The 20,991-nt window shown below is 39.3% G+C and overlaps 1 long non-coding RNA gene across 1 annotated transcript; it reads left to right on the top strand.

Annotated features, from left to right (window-relative positions):
- Positions 1–10,321: 10,321 nt before the first annotated feature.
- Positions 10,322–15,793, top strand: LOC122182388. The gene is made up of 3 exons (XR_006179783.1): positions 10,322–10,345; positions 15,194–15,278; positions 15,704–15,793. It is a non-coding gene; the product is annotated as an uncharacterized LOC122182388 (long non-coding RNA).
- The last annotated feature ends 5,198 nt before the right edge of the window (positions 15,794–20,991 follow it).

The raw sequence follows: 20,991 nt of genomic DNA, 5'->3' as shown, positions 1-20,991 counted from the left end.
GGACTGCAATTATAGCGCCTATCAATTTTCTATAAAAATACAGATGTGAACAAATGGAAAACCTGAGTGGCTCAAACATGAGCAGAATAAGAATGTTACTCCCTCCCCTGGGCTCCAGCTCCTGCCAAGTTTTCCTTTTTCTAGGCTGAAAAGGAAAACTAGGTGAAATGGAAGTAGAACATCAAAATAACTGTTCACCTTTTATTTTGAAATACGTGCCAGCCTTTGTACACAAACAGAACATGCCATGGTATCTGTCTGCCTACTGCCTACACGTGCATATTTTTCCCCAAAGGGATGTCTCCGTATTTGCTGTGGGTAATTAATGGTTGCCTTTATGAAAGATTACTTTTGGTCTTGAAATCTCATTTGGTTTCTCATAGCACAGTTTCTGCTGCCCACTTAAAGGCAAGGGCCTGAGCCAGGTGTCCAAAAGCAGACACAGCAATCTAGCCCCAATCTCCTCAAACCCTAAAGAATGTTCATTTGCTTGATCTGCTGATTGCAGTTTTGCTATCCCACCCCATGTCTGCTGCTAGAGCTTATCTTAGAACAATAACTATGACTCCACAGGAAAGGCAGAAAGCGACAAATGAGTTTACTGACTTTTGAGTTACTCACATGTAGGGACACTTTTAGGCTTGAACGGATGGCGGAGCATCTGGTGAGGGGTGCAGCTGGCCTAGAGAGCACAGGCAAACTGCTTGCACCTGTGCACCCCCTCTGACCCAGGGTGGAAGCACCCTGGGCTCATACAAGGGCCAGACACAGAAAGTAGACTACCTCCTGGACTTAGGTGCTTTTTTTGTGAAGGAGTGTTGTGTTGGTAGAGAGCATCTTCACCAGGTGAGTGAGTTCAACTCTTCTTTCTGTATATGACTACTGGCCTAGCTATGAATATTTTGCCAGTTATTATCAAGAACCTGTCAGAAGAAGTTTTGCTTTTCTGTGAGCAGGGCACTATTTGGTATAGACCTTGATAGCACTTGGAAAATATTGATTTGCATTGTTGTTATTGCAGACCAGTTGGCCTCCTTTTCTTATCAATTCTAGTAATTGTAGCACTATTTTGAGAAGTGTGATTAGGAGATAGCTACAGATAAATGCTTTTCCCAAAATGCCACTCCCATGTATCTGCATTTCTTCTTGACTTGCTTTCCCTCGCATACATACACTTCTTATGTTTGGCTTCTTAATTTGCATATTCAGAGACCATCAGTATCTAAACATGAAACAAGACCACCAAGAAACCAAACACCTAGTTTTCTAATTAAAAATTCTGCAAGTTTGTCAAGGTTGTAACTCTCTTTGTTATTTATAGTATCTCTTGTGCCTTATAAATTACTACTAAGTGGGGAAAAATGGTACAATTTCTATTTCTTTGCACAAAGCAGTGCTGCCACTGAAAGCTTCTTGGAATGTATGTCTTAAATTAGAAACTTTTTGTGAATAATACAATGTCATTACACACAACTGAGTTATATTTCTTACAGGCTGATTACAAACACCCTTAAATGAGATCTCTTCATGATACTGCTGATTTTAGGGCTCTTTATGGTTCAATATAAACCAAAACAGGAAAGCATAATCATGCTTTTCAAAGCTATTTGAAAAGTGCATTAGCATACATACTGCAGCTTATGCCTGTCAGCTTTGTCTGCAGTTGTTACATATATTTGTTAGTTTTACCCAGTTGTGAAGGAAAGAAAAGTGAAAAATTAAGATTGTAGCGTGTCTGTTACCGCAGAGATTGGATAAAATATAACATTTTATTTAATGTAGTAAACAGCTTTAATGGTGAGAGGATATTTTTCTAGCTATATTTTGCCTGAATAGCTGACGTAGACAGATGCCTGAGGAATCTTTTTTTTTTTTCTAGTTTCCAATAGTAACATCTCTTCAGCCATAAGATTAAATGACATGATTCAGAGCCGTTGCTCTGTTGCTGCACAGTGGGTCCAGAGGAGGCCATGAAGATGATCAGAGGGCTGGAGCACCTATTCTGTGAAGAAAGGTTGAGGGAATTGGGCTTCTCCTTGGAGAAGGTTCTGGGCAGACACCATTGCAGGCTATCAGTACTTGAAGGGAGTTTACAAGCAGGAGAGGGGCTGAATTTTCAGTTAGGGAGACAGTGATAGGACAAGGGGCAATGGATTTAAACTGAAAGAGGTTTAGGTTAAACCTCTAAACTGAGAGGTTTAGGTTAGATGTTAGGAATAAATTCTTCCTCAAAGGTTTGTGAGGCATTGGAACAAGTTGTCCAGAGAAACTGTGGATGCCTCATCCCTGGAGACTTTCAAGGCCAGGTTGGATGTGTCCCTGGGCAGCCTGATCCAGTGGGTGGCAGCTCTGCCCATGGCAGGGAGGTTGGACCTAGAGGATCTTTCTTGTCCCTTCCAATTCAAACCATTCTGTTATTGAAGTAACAACATTCCACACCCCTTGACCTTCTCTTCCTAAGACTGCTTGAAGTGGCAAAGTAAAAAGACAAGTACTAATATTGTAATAAAGCACACTTAAAAATTCAGTCCTGTGTACTACCCTTCCAGTAAGAATTGCCTCAAAAAGTAATTATTGGATCTGGTGGTATTTCAGCTAGTTGATATGTATCACAGACAACTGTGTACAACAGGATGGTTATGCTGAAAGTAGTTTAACAAAACTATCTATGACAAATTGAAGAAGTAATATGTCTGAACACCAGCTGGCTGCTAAGCCAACTGCCTCAGCACCTCACTTGAGATGCACTCCCACAGGAGAGGCAGTGCCAGTCCCCCAGGGCCTCTCAAACCTCATCCTTCCATCAGGCAGAGTGAAGGAAAGAGCCATTACCCAATGTGGGCTCCCTTGGCCCCAGTTCAGGATCTTTTAATATTCTTTTGGTAGCACTTATTGTTCAGCAACACTTTGAAAGGGAAGCTGTATTTACCTGGTGGATATTAGCAGAGCAGAGTAGGTAATTAACAAATAATGACCTTAGAAATGTGCCCTTGTCTTAGAGCAGGAGAAAGAAAGGTAACTTGGGATTGAAGGGGAGTAATCATCTCACTGTTCAACTCCAGGAACCAAGCACCAAATAAGCATTCCTATAAAATCCACTAAATAACTTGGCCAACTACCTATTCTCCCATTCCCATTAAAGTTGTGTGACTGAATACTGCAATCACTTATTTTCAGACTTGAGTTTAGTGTTTAGAGCATTTCACTGATTTTTGTATTAAAAATTTAATAATGAATTACTGCTTAGTGTCAATATAATCTGTATTCAATCCTTGTGAGTGGGTATACATAGGAAACACTGTTATTCTTTGATCACAAGCAGTCTTTTATACATGCAAGCACAATATCTGTCATGTATCAGTACTTGAAGGGAGTTTACAAGCAGGAGGGGGGCTGAATTTTCAGGTAGGTAGACAGTGATTCCCAGCTGCCCTTGTGAGAAGATTGAGTTGGCAAACTGAACGCTAACACGCTTGCTAATAGATTCTGATAAATTGCTAATGTTGGAATTACAGATGATGTTACAATATGCACCAAAGAGGTGTTTTGTTTTGTTTTGTTTTGTTTGTGTTTGTTTGTTTTTCCATGAATGTTCTTCTCCCATCAGAGCCTGTCCTGTCTGTTTACTTGCAGGCACTAAAAACTTGCCATTTGTGGCTGCTGATTTCCTATAACCCCATCACTTGAGGGCTCTGGACTTTATGATTCAGAATTTCTTTGAGATATTTACTTAACAACTACAGAATTTCACGCAGAGGCACAGCTAGGAGTGCCAAAGAGCTATGTTGACAAGTGCTCAGACTGCAGTGCCCGAGCCTAAGGCTGTGACTCTACCTGTGCCAGAAGACAGCTGACATCTGGAAACCAAATTTCATTACAGTTACCCACGTTTGAACTTTGCCCTTTGGACACAGACAGGAGTCACTCATCAAAGCCACAAAAAGGCACAAATCTCATAATGAGCCCTGCAGTGGCTGATACACATTCCTCAGTTTATTTCAATTACAGGTCAGATTCTGTAATCACCTGAAGAACTCTGCATTATATCTGATCCTCTACAACAACACCCACAGGTATACATAACTCTAGACAGCCAATGGGAGATCAAGACAGCATCACATTTGCTTGGCTTCTCAAAAAACTCATCTGGAAGAGCCTAAACAACCTAGTACAAATCCTTTTTGTACAACTTATCTTCAGTAGGAATACTGCACTGAATCTGTGTTCATAAATGTTAATCATTCCCTTCAGTTCACCCATAATTATTACTGTTCTCCTTAGAAATGATATTTATAAGCTAATCTGCTAAGAAACTTAGCTCAGAGGCTTTGTATTTCCACTTTTTCTCTTATACTGCAAATATTGAATGATAGAAGTATGACAGTCATTATGATCCCTATCTATTTTGGAGATATTTTTAGTTTTCTCGCAATTATATACTGCGGTCCAGGGTTAGCAATCTATGTCAAAGTACTTACAGAATTCATCATGTATAGGCACCTAATTGCTCTGCAAGAAATTAATTAGTGGCTTAACAAGGTAATTTAAGGAACAAACTACAGAAGTTTCAGACAAATTTATCACTGCTCTTTTCTAGCCACGTGACATATTTTCTCAACCTTGTGAGAGACTGGCTTGGAGCTGTGTCAGGGGAGGATCACACTGGGCATTAGGGAAAGGTCCTGCACAAGAGGGCAGTGGGCACAGCCCCAAGTGTTGGAATTCAAGAAGTGTTTGGGCAGAACTCTCAGACATAGGGTTTGGATTTTGGGTGGTGTTGTATGGAGCCAGGAGTTGGAGCTGGTGATCCTTGTAGCTCCTTTCCAATTCAGCATATTCTACGATTCTAATTACTTAATGGTTCTGCATGTTGGAAGCTATTTTAATTGTCTGAAGTTAATTCTCACTAATTCTCATGTTTTACATACGTAATCGGTACCAGATGCTAAAGCTACTATGGACATCAGCCTAAGTAGAAGGCTTCATCCCGTAAATAAGACTTTATACACAGTTCAGAAGTAGTGAAGTATGAGCTGTTCAATGTTATTACTGTTCAATGAAGTGCTTCCTGGGAACAGAGGCAGACCTTCCTCCACTTACTTGAATCATAGCACTAGATTTCTAATACATGCCCTTTGGTTTACCCATCTGGCTTTATTAACATAGCAAACACAAAATCTTTCAGACCTCGTTTTCCTTGCTTTTTACTGATTTACGGTCCTTTCCTTCCCCGTTACCAGAGGCAGAAGTCTTAAACATCAACATACAGTGTGAAAGTGGCAGATACAGAAATGCTGCTTACCAAAATCACAGAATTATTGGCATGATTTTCTCAAACCCATTTATTTATTTATTTATTTATTTATTTATTTTAATGGGAATGTGTCACTCTGCTTTATACAGGAGAGCTGGGCAGTTCAACTGCTGAAGCTGTACTGCAGAGCACTGCTGTCATCTTGCATAGCTGCAGCCTCTTCCACCTCAGCCCTTGGAGTGCAGTGCTGGGGCTGTAAGTCAATCCCACAGCTGTGATGGAAGTGATTCAAAGGTCTGCAAGAGGGATGGCAACATATAAAGTCTTTATGAACAGGATAATGAAATAATATATAAATCAGCTGATTAAAAAATCAAAGCAAGAAGCTGTATGGTGTTGTGATGATACTCCTATGAAGGAGAGGGGGACAAAAATATCTATGTGTGAAGAGGCTGAAAAAGACAGCTGCTGCTCTCTCAAGTCCAAAGCAGTATCAGGACAAGAGCCTGGGGAAGACAGCTGCATCTGACTTACTCGCTTAAGGGTCCCTTCTCCTTTTCACCTGAGCTCCATAGCCCTATACATACAAAAATTCACTTTATGATTGAGCTCCAGACCCTGCAGGACTTAACATTCTGCCTCCAACAAGTGCCCAAGTATTAGTTTTAAATTTAACTTCCATTCAAGCACCTGATGAAAGATAGCGGCAACCTGCACACAGAGCTGGTGTTTCCAAAGCTATTACAGGTTACATTTCCTCTTTTTAAGTCACAAGAATCACTATGCTTCTTCCCTATTTCCTCCCTGATTGCCCAACAGCAAGTCAAGCCTTTGTAATCCACTCAATAAAATACTGGTCAGGAAAAGGTTCATTAAGTTGCAACTCTCCTTTGCTCTTGGGAAAATCAGTACCCGAGCTTAGGTTTACTGGTTGCCAGATTTGTCAGATACGATCTGCAGTATACATTTAAACAGAGGGGTAATAAAACTGTGAGTCATCAGAGAAGGCAACTTCCCATTCACTTTGGTGCATACGGAGAAGTTTCACCGAAGAATATGGACTGCAAATATCCATGTTGACAATGGAAAGGAGCCGCAGCTATAGCTGTAACTTAGATTCAGTGATGGTCTTTTGGCATGAACACCCTTAGATATTAGTACTCCCAGCTGACTTCAGTTTCAAGACTGCCATACTCAAAAGAGTTGAAGCACTCTAATCAAATCCTTATTTTAAGACAGTGTTTTTGGAGGAGAAAAATGCAATATTCCCAAAACACATTATTTGTTATCAAATCCCAATCCTTACATATAAATCCAACGCAGTTTGATCTCAGCGCAGGCTATTTATTTTGTTCCTTCTATTGGCAATGCCAAATGAAAACCAATTTTTGCCTTGCAACAGATTTCTGGAGGCCCTGGTAAGATATCATCCACTTCTGTATCTTACTCCTATGCGAGGCCACACAGCCACTCAGAACGGGACTCTCAGTGAGCCTTACAAATCATTAGTGCTGGCCTCTGATCTGTGAATTTTTACAGTTGGAAAAGATTTTTAAGACCATTTAGTCCAACCATCAACCTATCCCCACCATACCCAGTCAGGGTTTTTTCACTCTTTCACTTTGCACAGCTCAGAATCTGGCAGCTGATGACCTGGGTCAGGCCTGCACAGAGGACATTAAGTGCAGCAGTTCTCATCTGCTAGTGGCACAATCTTGTCTTTGCTCTTTTCCTGGCAAATTATTGGGTTCTTGGCACAAATTCACTGTTTTCTGGGGAAGTGGCTGGTGCTGAATCACAGAATCATTGGGTTTGGAAGGGACCTTTGGAGATCATCTAGTCCAGCCTCCTGCTAAAGCAGGTTCCCTACAGCAGGTTACACAAGAAAGCATTCAGGCAGGTTTTGAATAACTCCAGAGGATATTGGTGCCATGACAGTAGAGGTTGAACCTTCCCACCAATATCCCATTACATTTTGGTGCCTTGTGACAGACGGCAGTGGAGGAGCAGTCTGACAAAATGGTACTTGACATGGAAGTGTGACAGAAGCAAAGGTGTGTCATTGAATTCCTCCATGCAGAAAAAAAAAAAAGCACCTACTGACATTCACTGATGCTTGCTGGACATTGATAGAGACCAATCAGTGGATGTGGTTTGAGGTTGTGGGTGGTGAGTTTCAGCAGTGGTGACAGCAATAGTTGCTGTCACTTCCACTGGTCCAGATTTTTGCGAGAATGACATACAGGCTCTTGTTTAGGGCTGGTGACAATGCATAGCTGATGCTAGTGACTATGTTAGAGAAGAGTTTTGAAACTGATAATTTGCTGTATCACATATTGTTATTATTCTCTTTGTGTCTGTTGTAGTTTTTATGGACATAAATAGGAGGCATTACTTTTGGAGCTACCTACCTATTTTTATACTGGTAGTGGGCAAAACCTGGTACAAATAGTATAAAGTGTATCTCTGTGGCTGACCCAGCTGGTGAATCTGTTGACACAGAAGGAGCTGTGAGAAAATACCTTTAAAGTGAGGTATATATGAAGGTTATCTTGATTGTCTGTTACTTAATTTATGGCCCTGCATGAGTCTGTTATGTGTAATGGAGATAACCACAGGTAGTGAAATGAATGAGCAGAACATATATTGTAGGAATCAGTAAGTTGTTCAAATCTCCATTACTGCTCTGTCAGGTAAACTGAAGTAGTGAATAGTTGATGAGCTGCAAGGTTGATGCAAATTGTCATTTGGATATGATGAGGCTCTAAATTCTGAGTTTTCTAAAACACACTACAAATTAGATTCATAGGTAAATACAGGTATAAATGTTTCTTCCTTAAATAGAGCTCACAGATTATTTTGTCTGAATGTGATGTCTACTTGTATAATTATTGCAGGAAGTAAAAAATAATGTGATCGCTCTTAAAACAAGTGAAACATGAAAAATACTCAATGTAAGCTTATTTCAGATAACTTTGTTCCAATAGTAAGTATTTAGAAAATATGTCCTCAGATAAGAATTGCCTTAGCTTCTCTGCTCAACTCTGAAACATTTTCCATGATGGCTGCTTTTCACATTTTAATTGATTGGAAAATAAACACAAACTGTAACTCAGATTACACTGCAAAGCAATGAAATCAAAAGAATTAAAATCTTAGAGCAAGCTTGGTAGGTTTACTGAATTTTGAAGCTTGCCTTCTTACCTCTAGCACATCTGGTGCATGACATCAGAGGTTGATTCCAGCCTTGTCTCATTGACATATTTAGGAGATCTGAGGCTGCTGTCTGAGACTGTGTCACAGAGCACATCTAAATTTGCAAAGCAGATGTGCAGTACACATTGATTTCTATGTTTAAGAATATACTATAGAAGAATCAGCCATCAGTGTCATGATGTAGCAGTCAGAATTGATGTTATTCTGGGTTCCAGCTCCAAATTCTGCCTTTACTTTCTTTTTATTTTCTCCTAACAGAAGGACAAAGAGAGGCATATCTTCTTAATGGCCAGCCTTGCACAGTGTGCACTGTGCTTGTGTGTTGAGGTGTAGCCCACCTACCCATCTTTAGAAGCTCACTTCTGGAGTAGGATCAAAAATACATTAACAGGCAGAAATTAGAGGAAAGGCCCAACTCATGAACTCAGTGAAAGTGTGGTTAATCCAAGGTGGAGAGAATTGCCTCCTTATTCTACTAGCCATCTGTCTGTGCACTCATCTACTCTGGGACCAAAAATTAGTATGTAGAAGTCTTTTTATTTAGTGCAACAGAGCAGAGAACTTTCTTGTATACACCTGGAGTGTTCACGTAGGCAGCCATTTGAACAAACATCCTTCAGTGCCAATGGAGAGATCTGCCAATCTTCAGAAAGACAGGAAGATGAATGATTCTATGTTGTTTTGCACAGCAGCCAGCTTCTTCTTGCACTGCTATCACACTGGGCTGCCAGCTCGCACAGGACATCTGAAATGTTGCAGTCAAGCCTCATGAGTGAAAATATGTCCTTAATAGCACAGAACATTCTGAGCAGATACCTGATTCAATGCCATGACGGCAGGGAATAATTTGTATGAAAGCAGGCCTAAGGCAGACAGATACGCTTGAATCTCTACCAAAAGGATATTGTGATGAGGGGGAAAAACATAGAATTTGTTGTAATCAAAATAGGCACCACAAATGTTTACAGTGAATTATTTCTAATCACATATCACTGCATTGTCTGCCTTGCTACAGCTCTTCAAGCAGCACTTTTCCCCCATTGCTCTGCTAGTGGATCAGATTTTTAGAAGGTTGCAATTTCGAATTCCTCTGAATTATCTGCAGTGCTACCTGAATTATCTGAAGTGAGAGCTCTTTCCTGACCCGAAAAATTCACTCTGATACCCAACTCAATTTATAACCTCTAACTTCTGATACACCTTGTTCTTCATTTCACTCCCCACAGTAATCATCTGTAAGCATACTTTACAAGTGAGGTGGAACCAGTATAATTTAGGGATGAATTTGGGTCTCTTAACAGCTGTGATAAAATAAAATAATTCATGAAGTGGAGTATGAATTTTAATTTGTATGACAGTCCCTTAATGAGTATGCTAAAAATCATTCTTGAATGCAGTTGTATTACAACAGCTGATTTCTTTATTTATTGGAATTACCCAGAAAAATAAAGCTTTTGGTCACTGCCCATCGACCTCCTGTTAGTGGCCCATGGGGCAATGCAGAGAGTCTCAATAGAGATTTATTGTAATATTTTTCAAATTGACCTGAATTCTCGTACCCATAAATAACTGCAAGCACAGACTAGTTAATAGGAAGAGTCAGGGCACATTTTTCACTACAAATCTCTAATTGCTAGGCTTATGTAGTGGAAATGCCAAGTCACGACCTGAAGCGGTGGGTGAGCACCTGCAGCAGTGATTAAGCACCTGGTAGGAAGGCTGGGCCAACTCAGGGGAGCTCAGGTGCATGCAATGTACCTGACTGACTAGAAGGGGTGGAGCCAGGGTCCACCCCTTCCCGGACCTCATTTAAGGGTTGGCAGTGGAGGCAAGCATGTCTTGCTGGAGATCCCTGTCTGTCTGAGGTCGTCTACTGTAAGTAGTTTTTTGTTTTTTTCGTTCTTCCTTTGTTTCTTTTTCTGTGGTTGCTGCTTTTGAGCTTGTTCTCAATTGCTGAGCCAAAGACTTTGCTGCCCTGCTATTATCATCCCATTATAGAATTACAGCTCACAACTGAGAAGTTTATTGTTGGAAATAATTTATGAGTTGTATAGAATATGCTCAGTTTGATGTTTTTCTATTTTTGCAAGCAAATTTTTCTTCCAGAAAGTTACTGCAAAACTTGCACAGTGCTTTTAAAAAAAAACCCACACCCAAGGCCCAACTTCATTTCTCTGCTTACTCTCGATGTTTTATAACTCTTGAAACTCTAAGGATTTTTTTTTTTGCCATTATGTTATTTTATAAAACTTAAGTTCTAAATAATGCTACCCAATACTGGGGTGCTTTCACAGCTGCTTATCATGAATGACGTATGGTGGGGAACAACTTTTCAGTAGCCAGCAAACCACGGCTTGAAATGTTTCCTGCTGAAAAAACCCATCAAAGAAATACCTAACTGCAGGCATGAATTCCATGTAACACCTGACTTCATATTAAAGGTCCAACAGTGCATGAAAATCATGGGATTAAACTCAGGTGTAGAACAGAAGTGGAGAAGTGTCAGGTGTTGCTAATCCTATTACCACTGACCTAAACTCTAATGGTGTTAATGTATTCTGGACAGAACCAAAATTTGCTGTAAAAGTTTATAAGGTAAATAAGCTATTTAATGCTTCGTTTAATTGCTGAAGGAGACTTTGCTGCAGGATAGGTGAATGCTTTTCTAAACTCCTTCTCTCTTTGTCTTTTCTAGTCTGCTCCTTCAGCTGTTGAAGGATTCTGAAATGTTGCTTTCCCCTAGTGGGGCCTTCTGTAAGGCCAGCACATCAGCAACATAAAGGTGCTGACTGTAAGCAGAGAGGTTGCTAATACAGGCAGTCCCACCATCTGGGCTATCCTAATGGGCTCCCTGCTTGATCCTGGCTCCATCCTAGCAAGGCTGTAGGTGAAATTCCTACGCAATTCTAACCAAAGTTTTTTCACTGATGTCTGGTGTGTTAATATTTGATCATGGCTGTACCACCAGTGAGTGCAGAAGGAAGTTGTTGATGGAAAAGTTAACAGCTGTTTACTGCAAATCCTAATGGTGTGCCCTAGATTAGCAGAAAGGCTTGACATGTTGATGTTTAAGTCCCTTCTCATGAATGTTTCATCACTAGCAGTAATAAGTCTTTGTACGTCAATGGTTTTCTACTTGATCCCTCTGATTTTCTTCCAAATTAAGTTATATTCTCACTTGTACTATTACCAAAATGCCATCTGTGCAAGGCAGTTCAGACATACCTATGCAACTGTCACATCACTGCTTTTAAAGCATCCAAATTTTGCAGAAGGACTTGCAGATAAACACTGGGTGAATTATCTCCAGTGGATAGATAGGCACAAAGGGAAGGAGTACAGGGAGCAAAGTGGATCCCAAAGTGACCCTAGAAGATCCACATGTGGGTGCAGCCTCATGAGGCTGCTTGACTCTTAGATGAACACCTCTGTGAGCCTGGCTTCCATAGCTCCAATTTCTAGTGTTACTGGAGCTGACATGCTCTCTTTGGCTGTGGGCAATCTTCTAACTGTTGTACTGGTGAACTACACATCTGCCTGCTCCAAGATGGTAGGTGGGCCAAGAGCTGAGAGACTTGTTCTTTCAGCACTGGCCAAGATAGTGGTTGTCCTATAAGTACCTTCTCTGCCTCTCCCAGCTGAGAGCTGAAGGTTTATGGTAGAAGAGACAGGATATACATGAGAGACCATGTAGAGAATCCTTGTTGTCCATCATGCTCCAGCAAGCTGCAGCATGTGAGAAGAGAGGAGAACCACCTGCCTTAAAGACTTAAAAGTTTTTTTTGCTGTCTTATATTGTGCTCTCTCCAGCAGCACCCCTTCCATAAGAAGGGTGAGGACCTTTCCCTATGCAGATAATCTGTTTTCCAGAGCAGTTAATGTAGTTTAAGGCATCAGATACAGCAAGCAGAATTGCAGTCATGTCCCTAACCAGCAGGATGGTTTAAAAAAAAAAAATGGAGAGAAAAGTGAAAGATTAAGGTAAATGTTAATACTCCCCAAACTGTTTGTCACTGTTGTTTGTTTGCTTAGTTTTGGTGTTTTTGTTGTTGTGGTTTTTTTTTTTCCTGGCAATTTTGTTGCAGATTTTGCATCTAGCTCTTGAACCTTTAGACTAGGAGAGCAAAGCACCTTTCATTTTCTAGGAAGATAACTTTTAAATCCTTAAAACTGAGGATGAAAAGCCTGAACTCAAAAGCCCTCTTCTCCTTTCCATTAAAAAAATACGTATTTTAAATGATTTTTAGACACTTCTTACAAGAGTGCAGTAGGTTATGAATATTTAGAGTACCATTAATTAGTTACTTGTCACATACTTGTGAATGTGGAAGTCCAACAGCTAGAACAAGAGACAATAAACAAGTGCTTAGCCTAAAGTCTGAAACTCATCCTGGGACCTGGTATGTGAACCAGTGCAGCAGCAGCAAACATGGAAGCCCCAATGTGAACTCTGTAAATTTAAGACACTTTTTAAATAAGCAGCTATTTTTATTATATGGAATTTTAGTTGTAATTTCTTGTTGTCTCTGACCATGAACATTCTTGTTGTTTTTTTTTTTTTGTTGTTGTTGTCCAGCTTCCTTCTCTTACTCATGGGTTCTCTAAAGGAGCATTATTTTTCAAATAGCATCCAGTCTCAGATGACTGAACTGTCCAATGCCTACAGGTCACTTGATGGATTTATTGGGGATGAATCAGTGAATAGTGTATGATCATGTTTTCTTGTTTTGTTATAGGAAGGCCACAAGACAGCTCTGACTTCAATATTTGTTAGTTCCTCACAGCCTGATCATTGTAACTGAAAAACCCTGTGAAAATCTGATCTCTTGTCCACTATATAGAAGATGTAAATTTAGGCACACTTTCTCACAAGAACTGCTTGGCCCAATAATGATTCTGCCCAGCTGTGCGACACAGTATTTTCCTAATATAACTTACTAACAACACGTAAGGGATGAAAATGAAATTGTATAATTGCAGACACAGGCAAGAATGATACATCTGACATTATTAAATTCCTTTCTGTTTTCTGAGCTTCTTCTAATTCAGGATGACCTACTTATCTGTAGCAATCTTTAGCTAAAATAAAAACTCGGATAAATGAGACTGTATTTCACTCCTGATCTAAAACGGGAATAATATTCCTGTTGTAATGTGTGGATGGGAGAAGCACATGCAGCCTGGTCCTGATGCTACTTGCACAAATTTTACATGATCATACTTTTTTCCCCTTCAGTGTTGTTTTTTCAATAGGTCATAGGTCACACCAAATGAGGTTGAACCTTGTTAACTGCGAGGGATATGAGGATGTCAAGTAATCTTAGTTTTTAAGACACTGAGGAATTGCCCCTAAATGGTTTAGGTGGGGTAGAAAGTGGTAAGAAAGTAAGAAAATACGAACATGCATAACTGAAGTTACTATGAGGAATTCAGTTGTGCTGCAATTCTCAGCTAGTTCATTTTTAAAATTGTAATTAGATTTTAATTACTGAAGCAGATGGAGCCCCTATGGTCCAAGTAATAGATGCAGCAGAAGTAATGTTGCATGTACAGCTTATGCTCAGACTCTAAAAAGTATTGGAGAAGCTTTTTTCATTTTGTCTGATTCTAGTGAATGTACAGGTGGCTGCTGTGGTAAGAACTCCCAGTATTAATCTGAGTTTAAATTTGCCCTCAGAGCAAGCACTGGACTTACCCACTCATACATTGGATGAAAGTATAGTACTGTGAATCTATTTATGGGAAGAAAAAAAATCCCTTTCTTACTGTTATAAAATTTTATTTTACCACATATGGAGCTTCTTTAACTATGGAAACCTGTATGGTTCAAAGTGCGATTTTATTTTTCTACCCCAATCTCCCAAAACTTAATTGTAAGTCCATCCCCTGACTGTCCCAGGGAAAGCAAGAGGGCTTTGGTACTAAAACCATAGTCAAAATGGCATTAATGACTCTCTCCAACTGCTTCAATGAGTCATAAAATATAATGGTTTATTTTGTAAAAGCAATGGTAAACATGAACACCTGCCTCATAAGTTCCAGGAGGCTCTTTTAAAAAAGAAACCTTCTTAGTCATTCTGATGAGCTCAGAGAAGCCCTTAACATTGTTCCACAGTTGTTCTTTGAAGATTACTATAACCTTTGTAAAGTTTTTTTATTGACTCTCTTCCCTGCCATTTGTTGGGATCTTGGGACTGGATACTCCCAGTGGAGCTGTGCTATGGAGACAACTGTAGGTGCTCTTCCCTCTCACAGCAGCCCAAAATGGTTTTAAAGGTCCTCCTGGTTGAACAGTGCTGTGTTTGTGGGTCTGCTGTCTCCTGCCAGGTCACGGGCTACTTGTACATCAGATAATGCCTTCCTTGCACAGCTGTGAAAAGGAAACAATTCTTCATCTGGTGAAATCTTGGCAAAGACCAGGTTATAAAGATTTCTAAGACTGGACCATGAATAAAATAGAGATGCAATTTTTTTTTTCTGGTCTGGCTGCCCAGTCCTCCAGAGACATCCAAGTAGATCTCCTATACACATCTGTCATGCTGCTAACATTCCTCTGTACAAAAGTGGCCGGATGAGCACCAGCTGTGAAGTGCTGGGATACTGTTACAAGGAATATCTGTGCCCTAAGCAGAGCTTTGCAGGGCCCAGGTGCAGGTAGTCGCTATAATGAAGACTGACAAATAGGAACATAAGCATCTGACAAGTGTCCTTGTTAACTTACAGAGGTAGGCTGCCTAGAAAAAGGAGCTTGTTCCCCTTGAGGGACCTCTTCAGTTTCCAGAATCTGCAGAATGTGAATACTCCAGAGGTATGAGTTGCCTAGTATGTCTGAGTTTCTAGCTAGGTTGTGTGGGGGTGGTGATATATACTGAATGCTGGGAAGGAATGCAAAAGCACATTTGTTTGTCTGGGTCTTTGTTCCTCCCTTGTTTTATTTATTCAGACAAGTAAGGGTGAGCATAGCTGAACAAAAGAGACTTGGGAGCCTTGTATAGTGTTGACTATCGTAGAAACATTGTGGTTCTGGGATGTGAGTCAAGTTTGAACACTGCGAGGAAGGTGCAAAGGAGAGTAGGATGGTTCTGTTAATGTGGAGTGCTGTGCTGACATACAGGTTGAGAATGGTTGCTCAAAACATAAAGCCTGATACTGTAAGCATAAAGTAGACTACCAGCTCAGGAACTATAGGATCATCTGATGTTTCTAGCAAACACAAATGTTTCCACATTTTAGGATCAGCCATTTCCAAGTCAGTCCTGGTCAGTACTCTCACAGCTGTTTTCCTGACTGCACCTATACTCTGTATATGAAGATCAGTGCTGAAAGGTAAGGATCTTAGCAGAGGAGTTTCAATTCTTGTTCTATCCACTGGATATGGCAAAAACTAACTAAAAATAGTCTTCATCTGAAGTACTGCAAATAATCACCTGATACTGGGGGTGAAGTAACAATCTTGTTGACATCCATTAACACCTGCAAGATGAAGTCTACCTACAGCTCTTTCTGTTGTTTCATCGTTTATGCTGATAATTTTGTAAGTGTTTATGTGTACTCAGAACAAAATAGATGTTTCTGAAGGTTCAAATCTTGAATAGAGTACTTTGATTCTTCTGTTAAGTTCTGTGTGTTGTATAATAATAAATCCTACACATTTTTGCAAAAGAGTATTGTTGATCTTTCTTTATATGTGGAAGTAGAGCAGTTTTTCTCATGGTTATGGAGAAGAAAAAGTGGGGGAGAAGATGCAGGGTTATGTAAAAGAAATTTCAGGGAGTGCCAAATATTTGCAGCTGGAAGTATTCTGTCAATATCAATTTTGACAGATCTTCCATTGGGAAAGTTTAGTATCTAGCTAGATTTTCATAGAATCATAGAATTTGTAAGGTTAGACATGGATCTTCTATAGTTCAAAGTGAGTTCTAGTACTCCCTGTGAATTGTTCTTTAAAAAAACAACAAAAAAGATTTTCCTATACCTTCAGTAAGCCAGAAAAAGCACATGAGAAAACCATGTCAGCTTCACTTGTACACCAGACTTCAAAAAAAAATTTGTCATTGCCTTAATAGTCAGAACATAATAGCTTTAAATCCAATTCATTTGGAAAACCTTTATTTGCATAATACAGCTATTGTAATTAGAATTACTTAATCCCATTAATGTCTTGGGATGATCCCATTAATAAATCGGGACCTTGAGCAGAGCTACTATGGGTTGAGCTATTTCTGTGGAAGTGTCATAGTAGCTTGTAGGGCCCTTGAAAACACTCCAATTGAAAACATAAACTATTTCTAGATATCTTTTATAGAGAATACTACAATATGGGGAGGGTGTGGAGGGAAGGAGGGAAGGGAACCTTATTTAAATGTCATTTAATGAAGGTAACTCTGAGTTGCCTTGAGGTAGAGGAAAGATTTAATTCTACCATTAAGGAACTCTGATAAATGTCATTAAGATTAAAGAGATGTAGTCAAGGTTCTTGAGCCAAAGCAAACTTAATTATGATATCATAACTTGAGGGGAAAATACCAATTGAGGAGCCTAGGTGATTCTATTTTGAGATGAAGATAGCTGAAAGCATGAAATACTTGTAGGCCTTTCAGTGAAGCCCATTCAGTTAGACTTATTTTTGATCTTCTACAAGTGCATGGTGACATGATCTTCCTGTGGACCTGTTTTCATTTTATTTTTTTTTTTTTTTTTGAAGATATGATGACTCCATAACAGAAATCTATTATTAGGTTGGAGATCACTGCTTAAGGACAGTACACTCCATAAGATAATGAAAACCTGAAGCCTTCAGAATGAATGATGCGGAAGGAACCTCTGAGGTGAGCCATTATGGAGCAGCTGTTGAGGTTCATGTTAGAACATGATGATAAATCCATGTTAGTCTACACAGTTGTCTTGATAACAGTAAAATTTGCCGAGTATGGGATCAGATACTGTCTGTGATCGTTCATATGATGTAATGCATAGCATGGCTGGACTTTCTCTTGTTCCAACTGAACTAAACTTCCTCAAGCTGTGCCTTCCTATTGACTAGGGGATTGCATGAAGCTGTGGAAGTTCTCAAAAACAATATGGAAGAGGCAGCCTTCTTTGGGCTGTAGGAGATGGAGTAAATTGGAATTCAGCTCTGAGTATGAGCTGCATTTTTGCCACTTTTCCTCCAGAATGATGGAAGGAATACTACTCTTCTTTATTTTGCAGAAATATATTGATCCCATTTGTACTACTCAGACTGGAAGTCTAGCGTGTTTTACCTTCTCAAAAACTTCTAAAAATACCTATTCAGACTTTGTACTTGGTGGTTTTGGGAAATGTGATATTCCAGTTAGTAATTAAATGAGAAGGAACACCTCTCTTCCCCCCCCCCCGGGGGGGGGGGGGGGGGGGGGGGGGGGGGGGAGGGGGGCCTCCTCTAGGTAAGCTGCTTTTTTCCCCCCTCTCACTGGAAAGGAAAGGACTTGTTTCATGCTTTTCTCAGCTTGCATTGACTTCAGATGGGATTGCCACCAGCGGGAAACCTGAGCTTGTTTGGAAACAAGCTTTGGAGAAAAAGCTGTGATATGAATATAATGTCATAGCACAGCGAGGGCTAGCTGCTCCCTGAAGGCCAGTGAGCTGGGAGCCAAGGTAACCCTGGTACAGGCCACCCCGCCCTCATCCATGGACACCATCCTGAGCATAGAGTATGGAAACAGAGCTAGGGCTGGCAGGGAGACTCCAGGGAGGCTGGGTCAGTCGAATCTGCAACCTGACAAACTGAGTGAAATCAATTTATGGGTAGGAAGAGCCAGGAGAATAACTTAAATCATGCATTGTCATGATGCTGTATGCAACAGTTTACAGAATTATGCTTCTCTTTAAAATGTTTAAAAATCCATCCAGTTGGTCTCTATCTTGAAGCAGCCATCATCTGCTCCTTAGGTGATCAGTATTATTGCATAAGTATTTTGACCTGTATCTTTTGTGAAGGGACATAACCTCACCCTCCTGCAGTCTCAAGTCATGGATTATTTCCTGCTTTCTTCAACTGGGAACAATTCTTTTTCTCTCTGTATGTTAGTATGAAGTAGATGCCAGGCTGTGACCAATTTTCTTTTGAATGGTTTATGTGGCTATGTAAATCTACTTCCTTTCTCCTTTCTTCCTTTATTTTTTTTCCCTGATGCTAAATTAATTCCCAGCACTGCAGTTATGGGTTTTTTGGTTTTGTGGTTTTTTTTTTTTTTTTTTTTTTTTTTTTTTTTCCAAATTTACAGAGTAAAACTGTTCACATAAGTGATCAATCTAAGCTGTGGTGGCACAATCATTGCTAAGGATAACTAACTTCCTACTGCTCAGGATGGTTTTGAAGTTTGTGTTATCTTGAATTTCTACACCATCTAGGATTCGCAAAAACTGAACAAGAAAACTTGAGTCTCTCTTACTCCCTTTTCTAGCAGTTCTTGATTTCCATGCGGAAGTGCAATTAGGACAACTTGGTCTTTATTGGCTGAATCAACTTCATTATATTGTTACACTCTTCTTCTCCCAGAATTGTGTATTTGTCAGATGTGTTTCTATGGCTTCATTGGAATTAGGATATTATTCCACATCTTTGAAGGAAATCCTAACTTTCACATAGCTTTGTTATTATCAGCACCAGAGCTTACCTATAATTTTACATTTCCAAGTTGGAAATGTTGGATTCTAAAGAAATCTCAGTGCTACGGAAATGGAGTTCAACATTGTACGTTTGTCTTTCTATAAAAGTAATTCTGCTTGGAAACTAAAAAAAAAAAAAAAGGCTTTTCTTTGTTAATGGAAGATGCGTGAGCAGAAATTCACAGAGAGTGATCTCTAAAATCTCTTCAGGTAAACATCCTGTGGGAGTTACTTAAATCCTTTCATGATATAAAATTGTTGCTGGTTTTTGTTGTACTAGGAAACTCTAAGAAGATAAACTGTTGAAACTTTGATATTCATTGCTACTGTATCAGATTTCAGAGACTTTCATGAAATGTTAAGTCAGGGTATCTGGCAACTCGAAAGTACTCTGGTCTATTGTTGAAGTACAGATACCACAAACTCAAAAGCTTTTTGCGCAGTACATCTGCTTTTGACTACTTAGAATCATAGAATCACCGAGGTTGGAAAAGAACTCTATCATCCAATCCAGCCATTTGTCTATCACCATTATTTCTCCATTAAACTATGTCCCTTTGTATAACATCTAAACGTTTCTTGAACACCCCTAGGGATGGTGACTCAACTGCTTCCCTGGGCAGAGGTTTTAAGGGGAAGTATTTTCAAAATTTTAAACAATTTGCAATTGTATTCACTTCCAAAAATTAGGGGAAAAAAGGAAAGTTTTGAAATGTTTTTTTAGGAAATTATGCTTCAAAATAACAAACAGTATTTTTGTTCATGAATGTATTTAAAAAGAAAACTGGAGAGGCATAGAGAGACAAAATGATTATTTAAAATTCTTACAGCCACTGGATTTTTTTTTTGTTTTTTGAGGGGGGGTGGAAAAACTGTCTTTGTCAGCCTTGTTTTTTGATACAGCCTTCTCTCTTCATGACTACATGTTACAAAATATAAGAAATAGTTTTCTCATTGATTTCTCACTGTCATCTGCACTTTGTTTTATCTAACATACTTTAATAACAGGAAAAAATAAATGCAGATAAATCTTCAGTTTTTGAACTTGCGTTGGTTTGGTCATTTGGCCTTCAAAGATAATCACTCATGAATTTAAAAAAAAAAAAAAAAAGGAAAGAAAACCCGATCATTGCCCTAAGTTCTTACTATTACTGAATTCTTCCATTTGGTTGAGTATTATTTCCCGTATGTTGTTCTATGGATTGTATTATCAGTTGTGTTCTGCTATAATTAATTTGTATCTGGAAGCCAACAAAAAAAGATATAAGTGTTGATAAGACTATTTTTTTTATAGAACGCAAAACATAATGGATGAGTAGATAGTGCTAATATATTTAAACACTGAATCCACAGCCTTTGTCTGGGACAAAAGAAGGCAATTCTGTGCTAGTGTTTGGTTCATCTTTGTCATTCAAGCAAAATTTATCTGGCTCATTTGAGTTTACGTGTCTACAATCTGACATAAAATGCAAGAAGTACTGCACTTCTAAATTGGTTGTTGATTACTAATCTGGATGATAGTTGCAAATATGACCTGACAAATCCATCTTAGACATGAAAATTAATTCAAGTAATAGCATCCATTATGAAAGCAATCTCCAAATGCAGACATCTTGCTGCTCTTGATGATTGACTGAGTTCCATTAATAGATGTTCCTTATCTCTCTCGTACTAATGTTGAATATGTTCACTCATTGGAGTTTCTCTGTCATAAAATCAAGTAAAAATATGTCAGACCAAGACACAGCATAATAGTCTGTCTAGAATTGCTGGTGTTCACTGCCAGATGAACAGTGCAATTATTTTCCAAAACATGATTTGCTAAACTGAAGTTAAAAATGGTTTCTTGTACTTTACTTTACATGGAGAGC

Source organism: Lagopus leucura, unplaced genomic scaffold (genome assembly GCF_019238085.1).
Source record: "Lagopus leucura isolate 7727_CA_CO unplaced genomic scaffold, USGS_WTPT01 Super-Scaffold_73, whole genome shotgun sequence".
NCBI lineage: Eukaryota > Metazoa > Chordata > Aves > Galliformes > Phasianidae > Lagopus > Lagopus leucura.
This window is presented reverse-complemented; position numbering and strand designations above follow the sequence as displayed.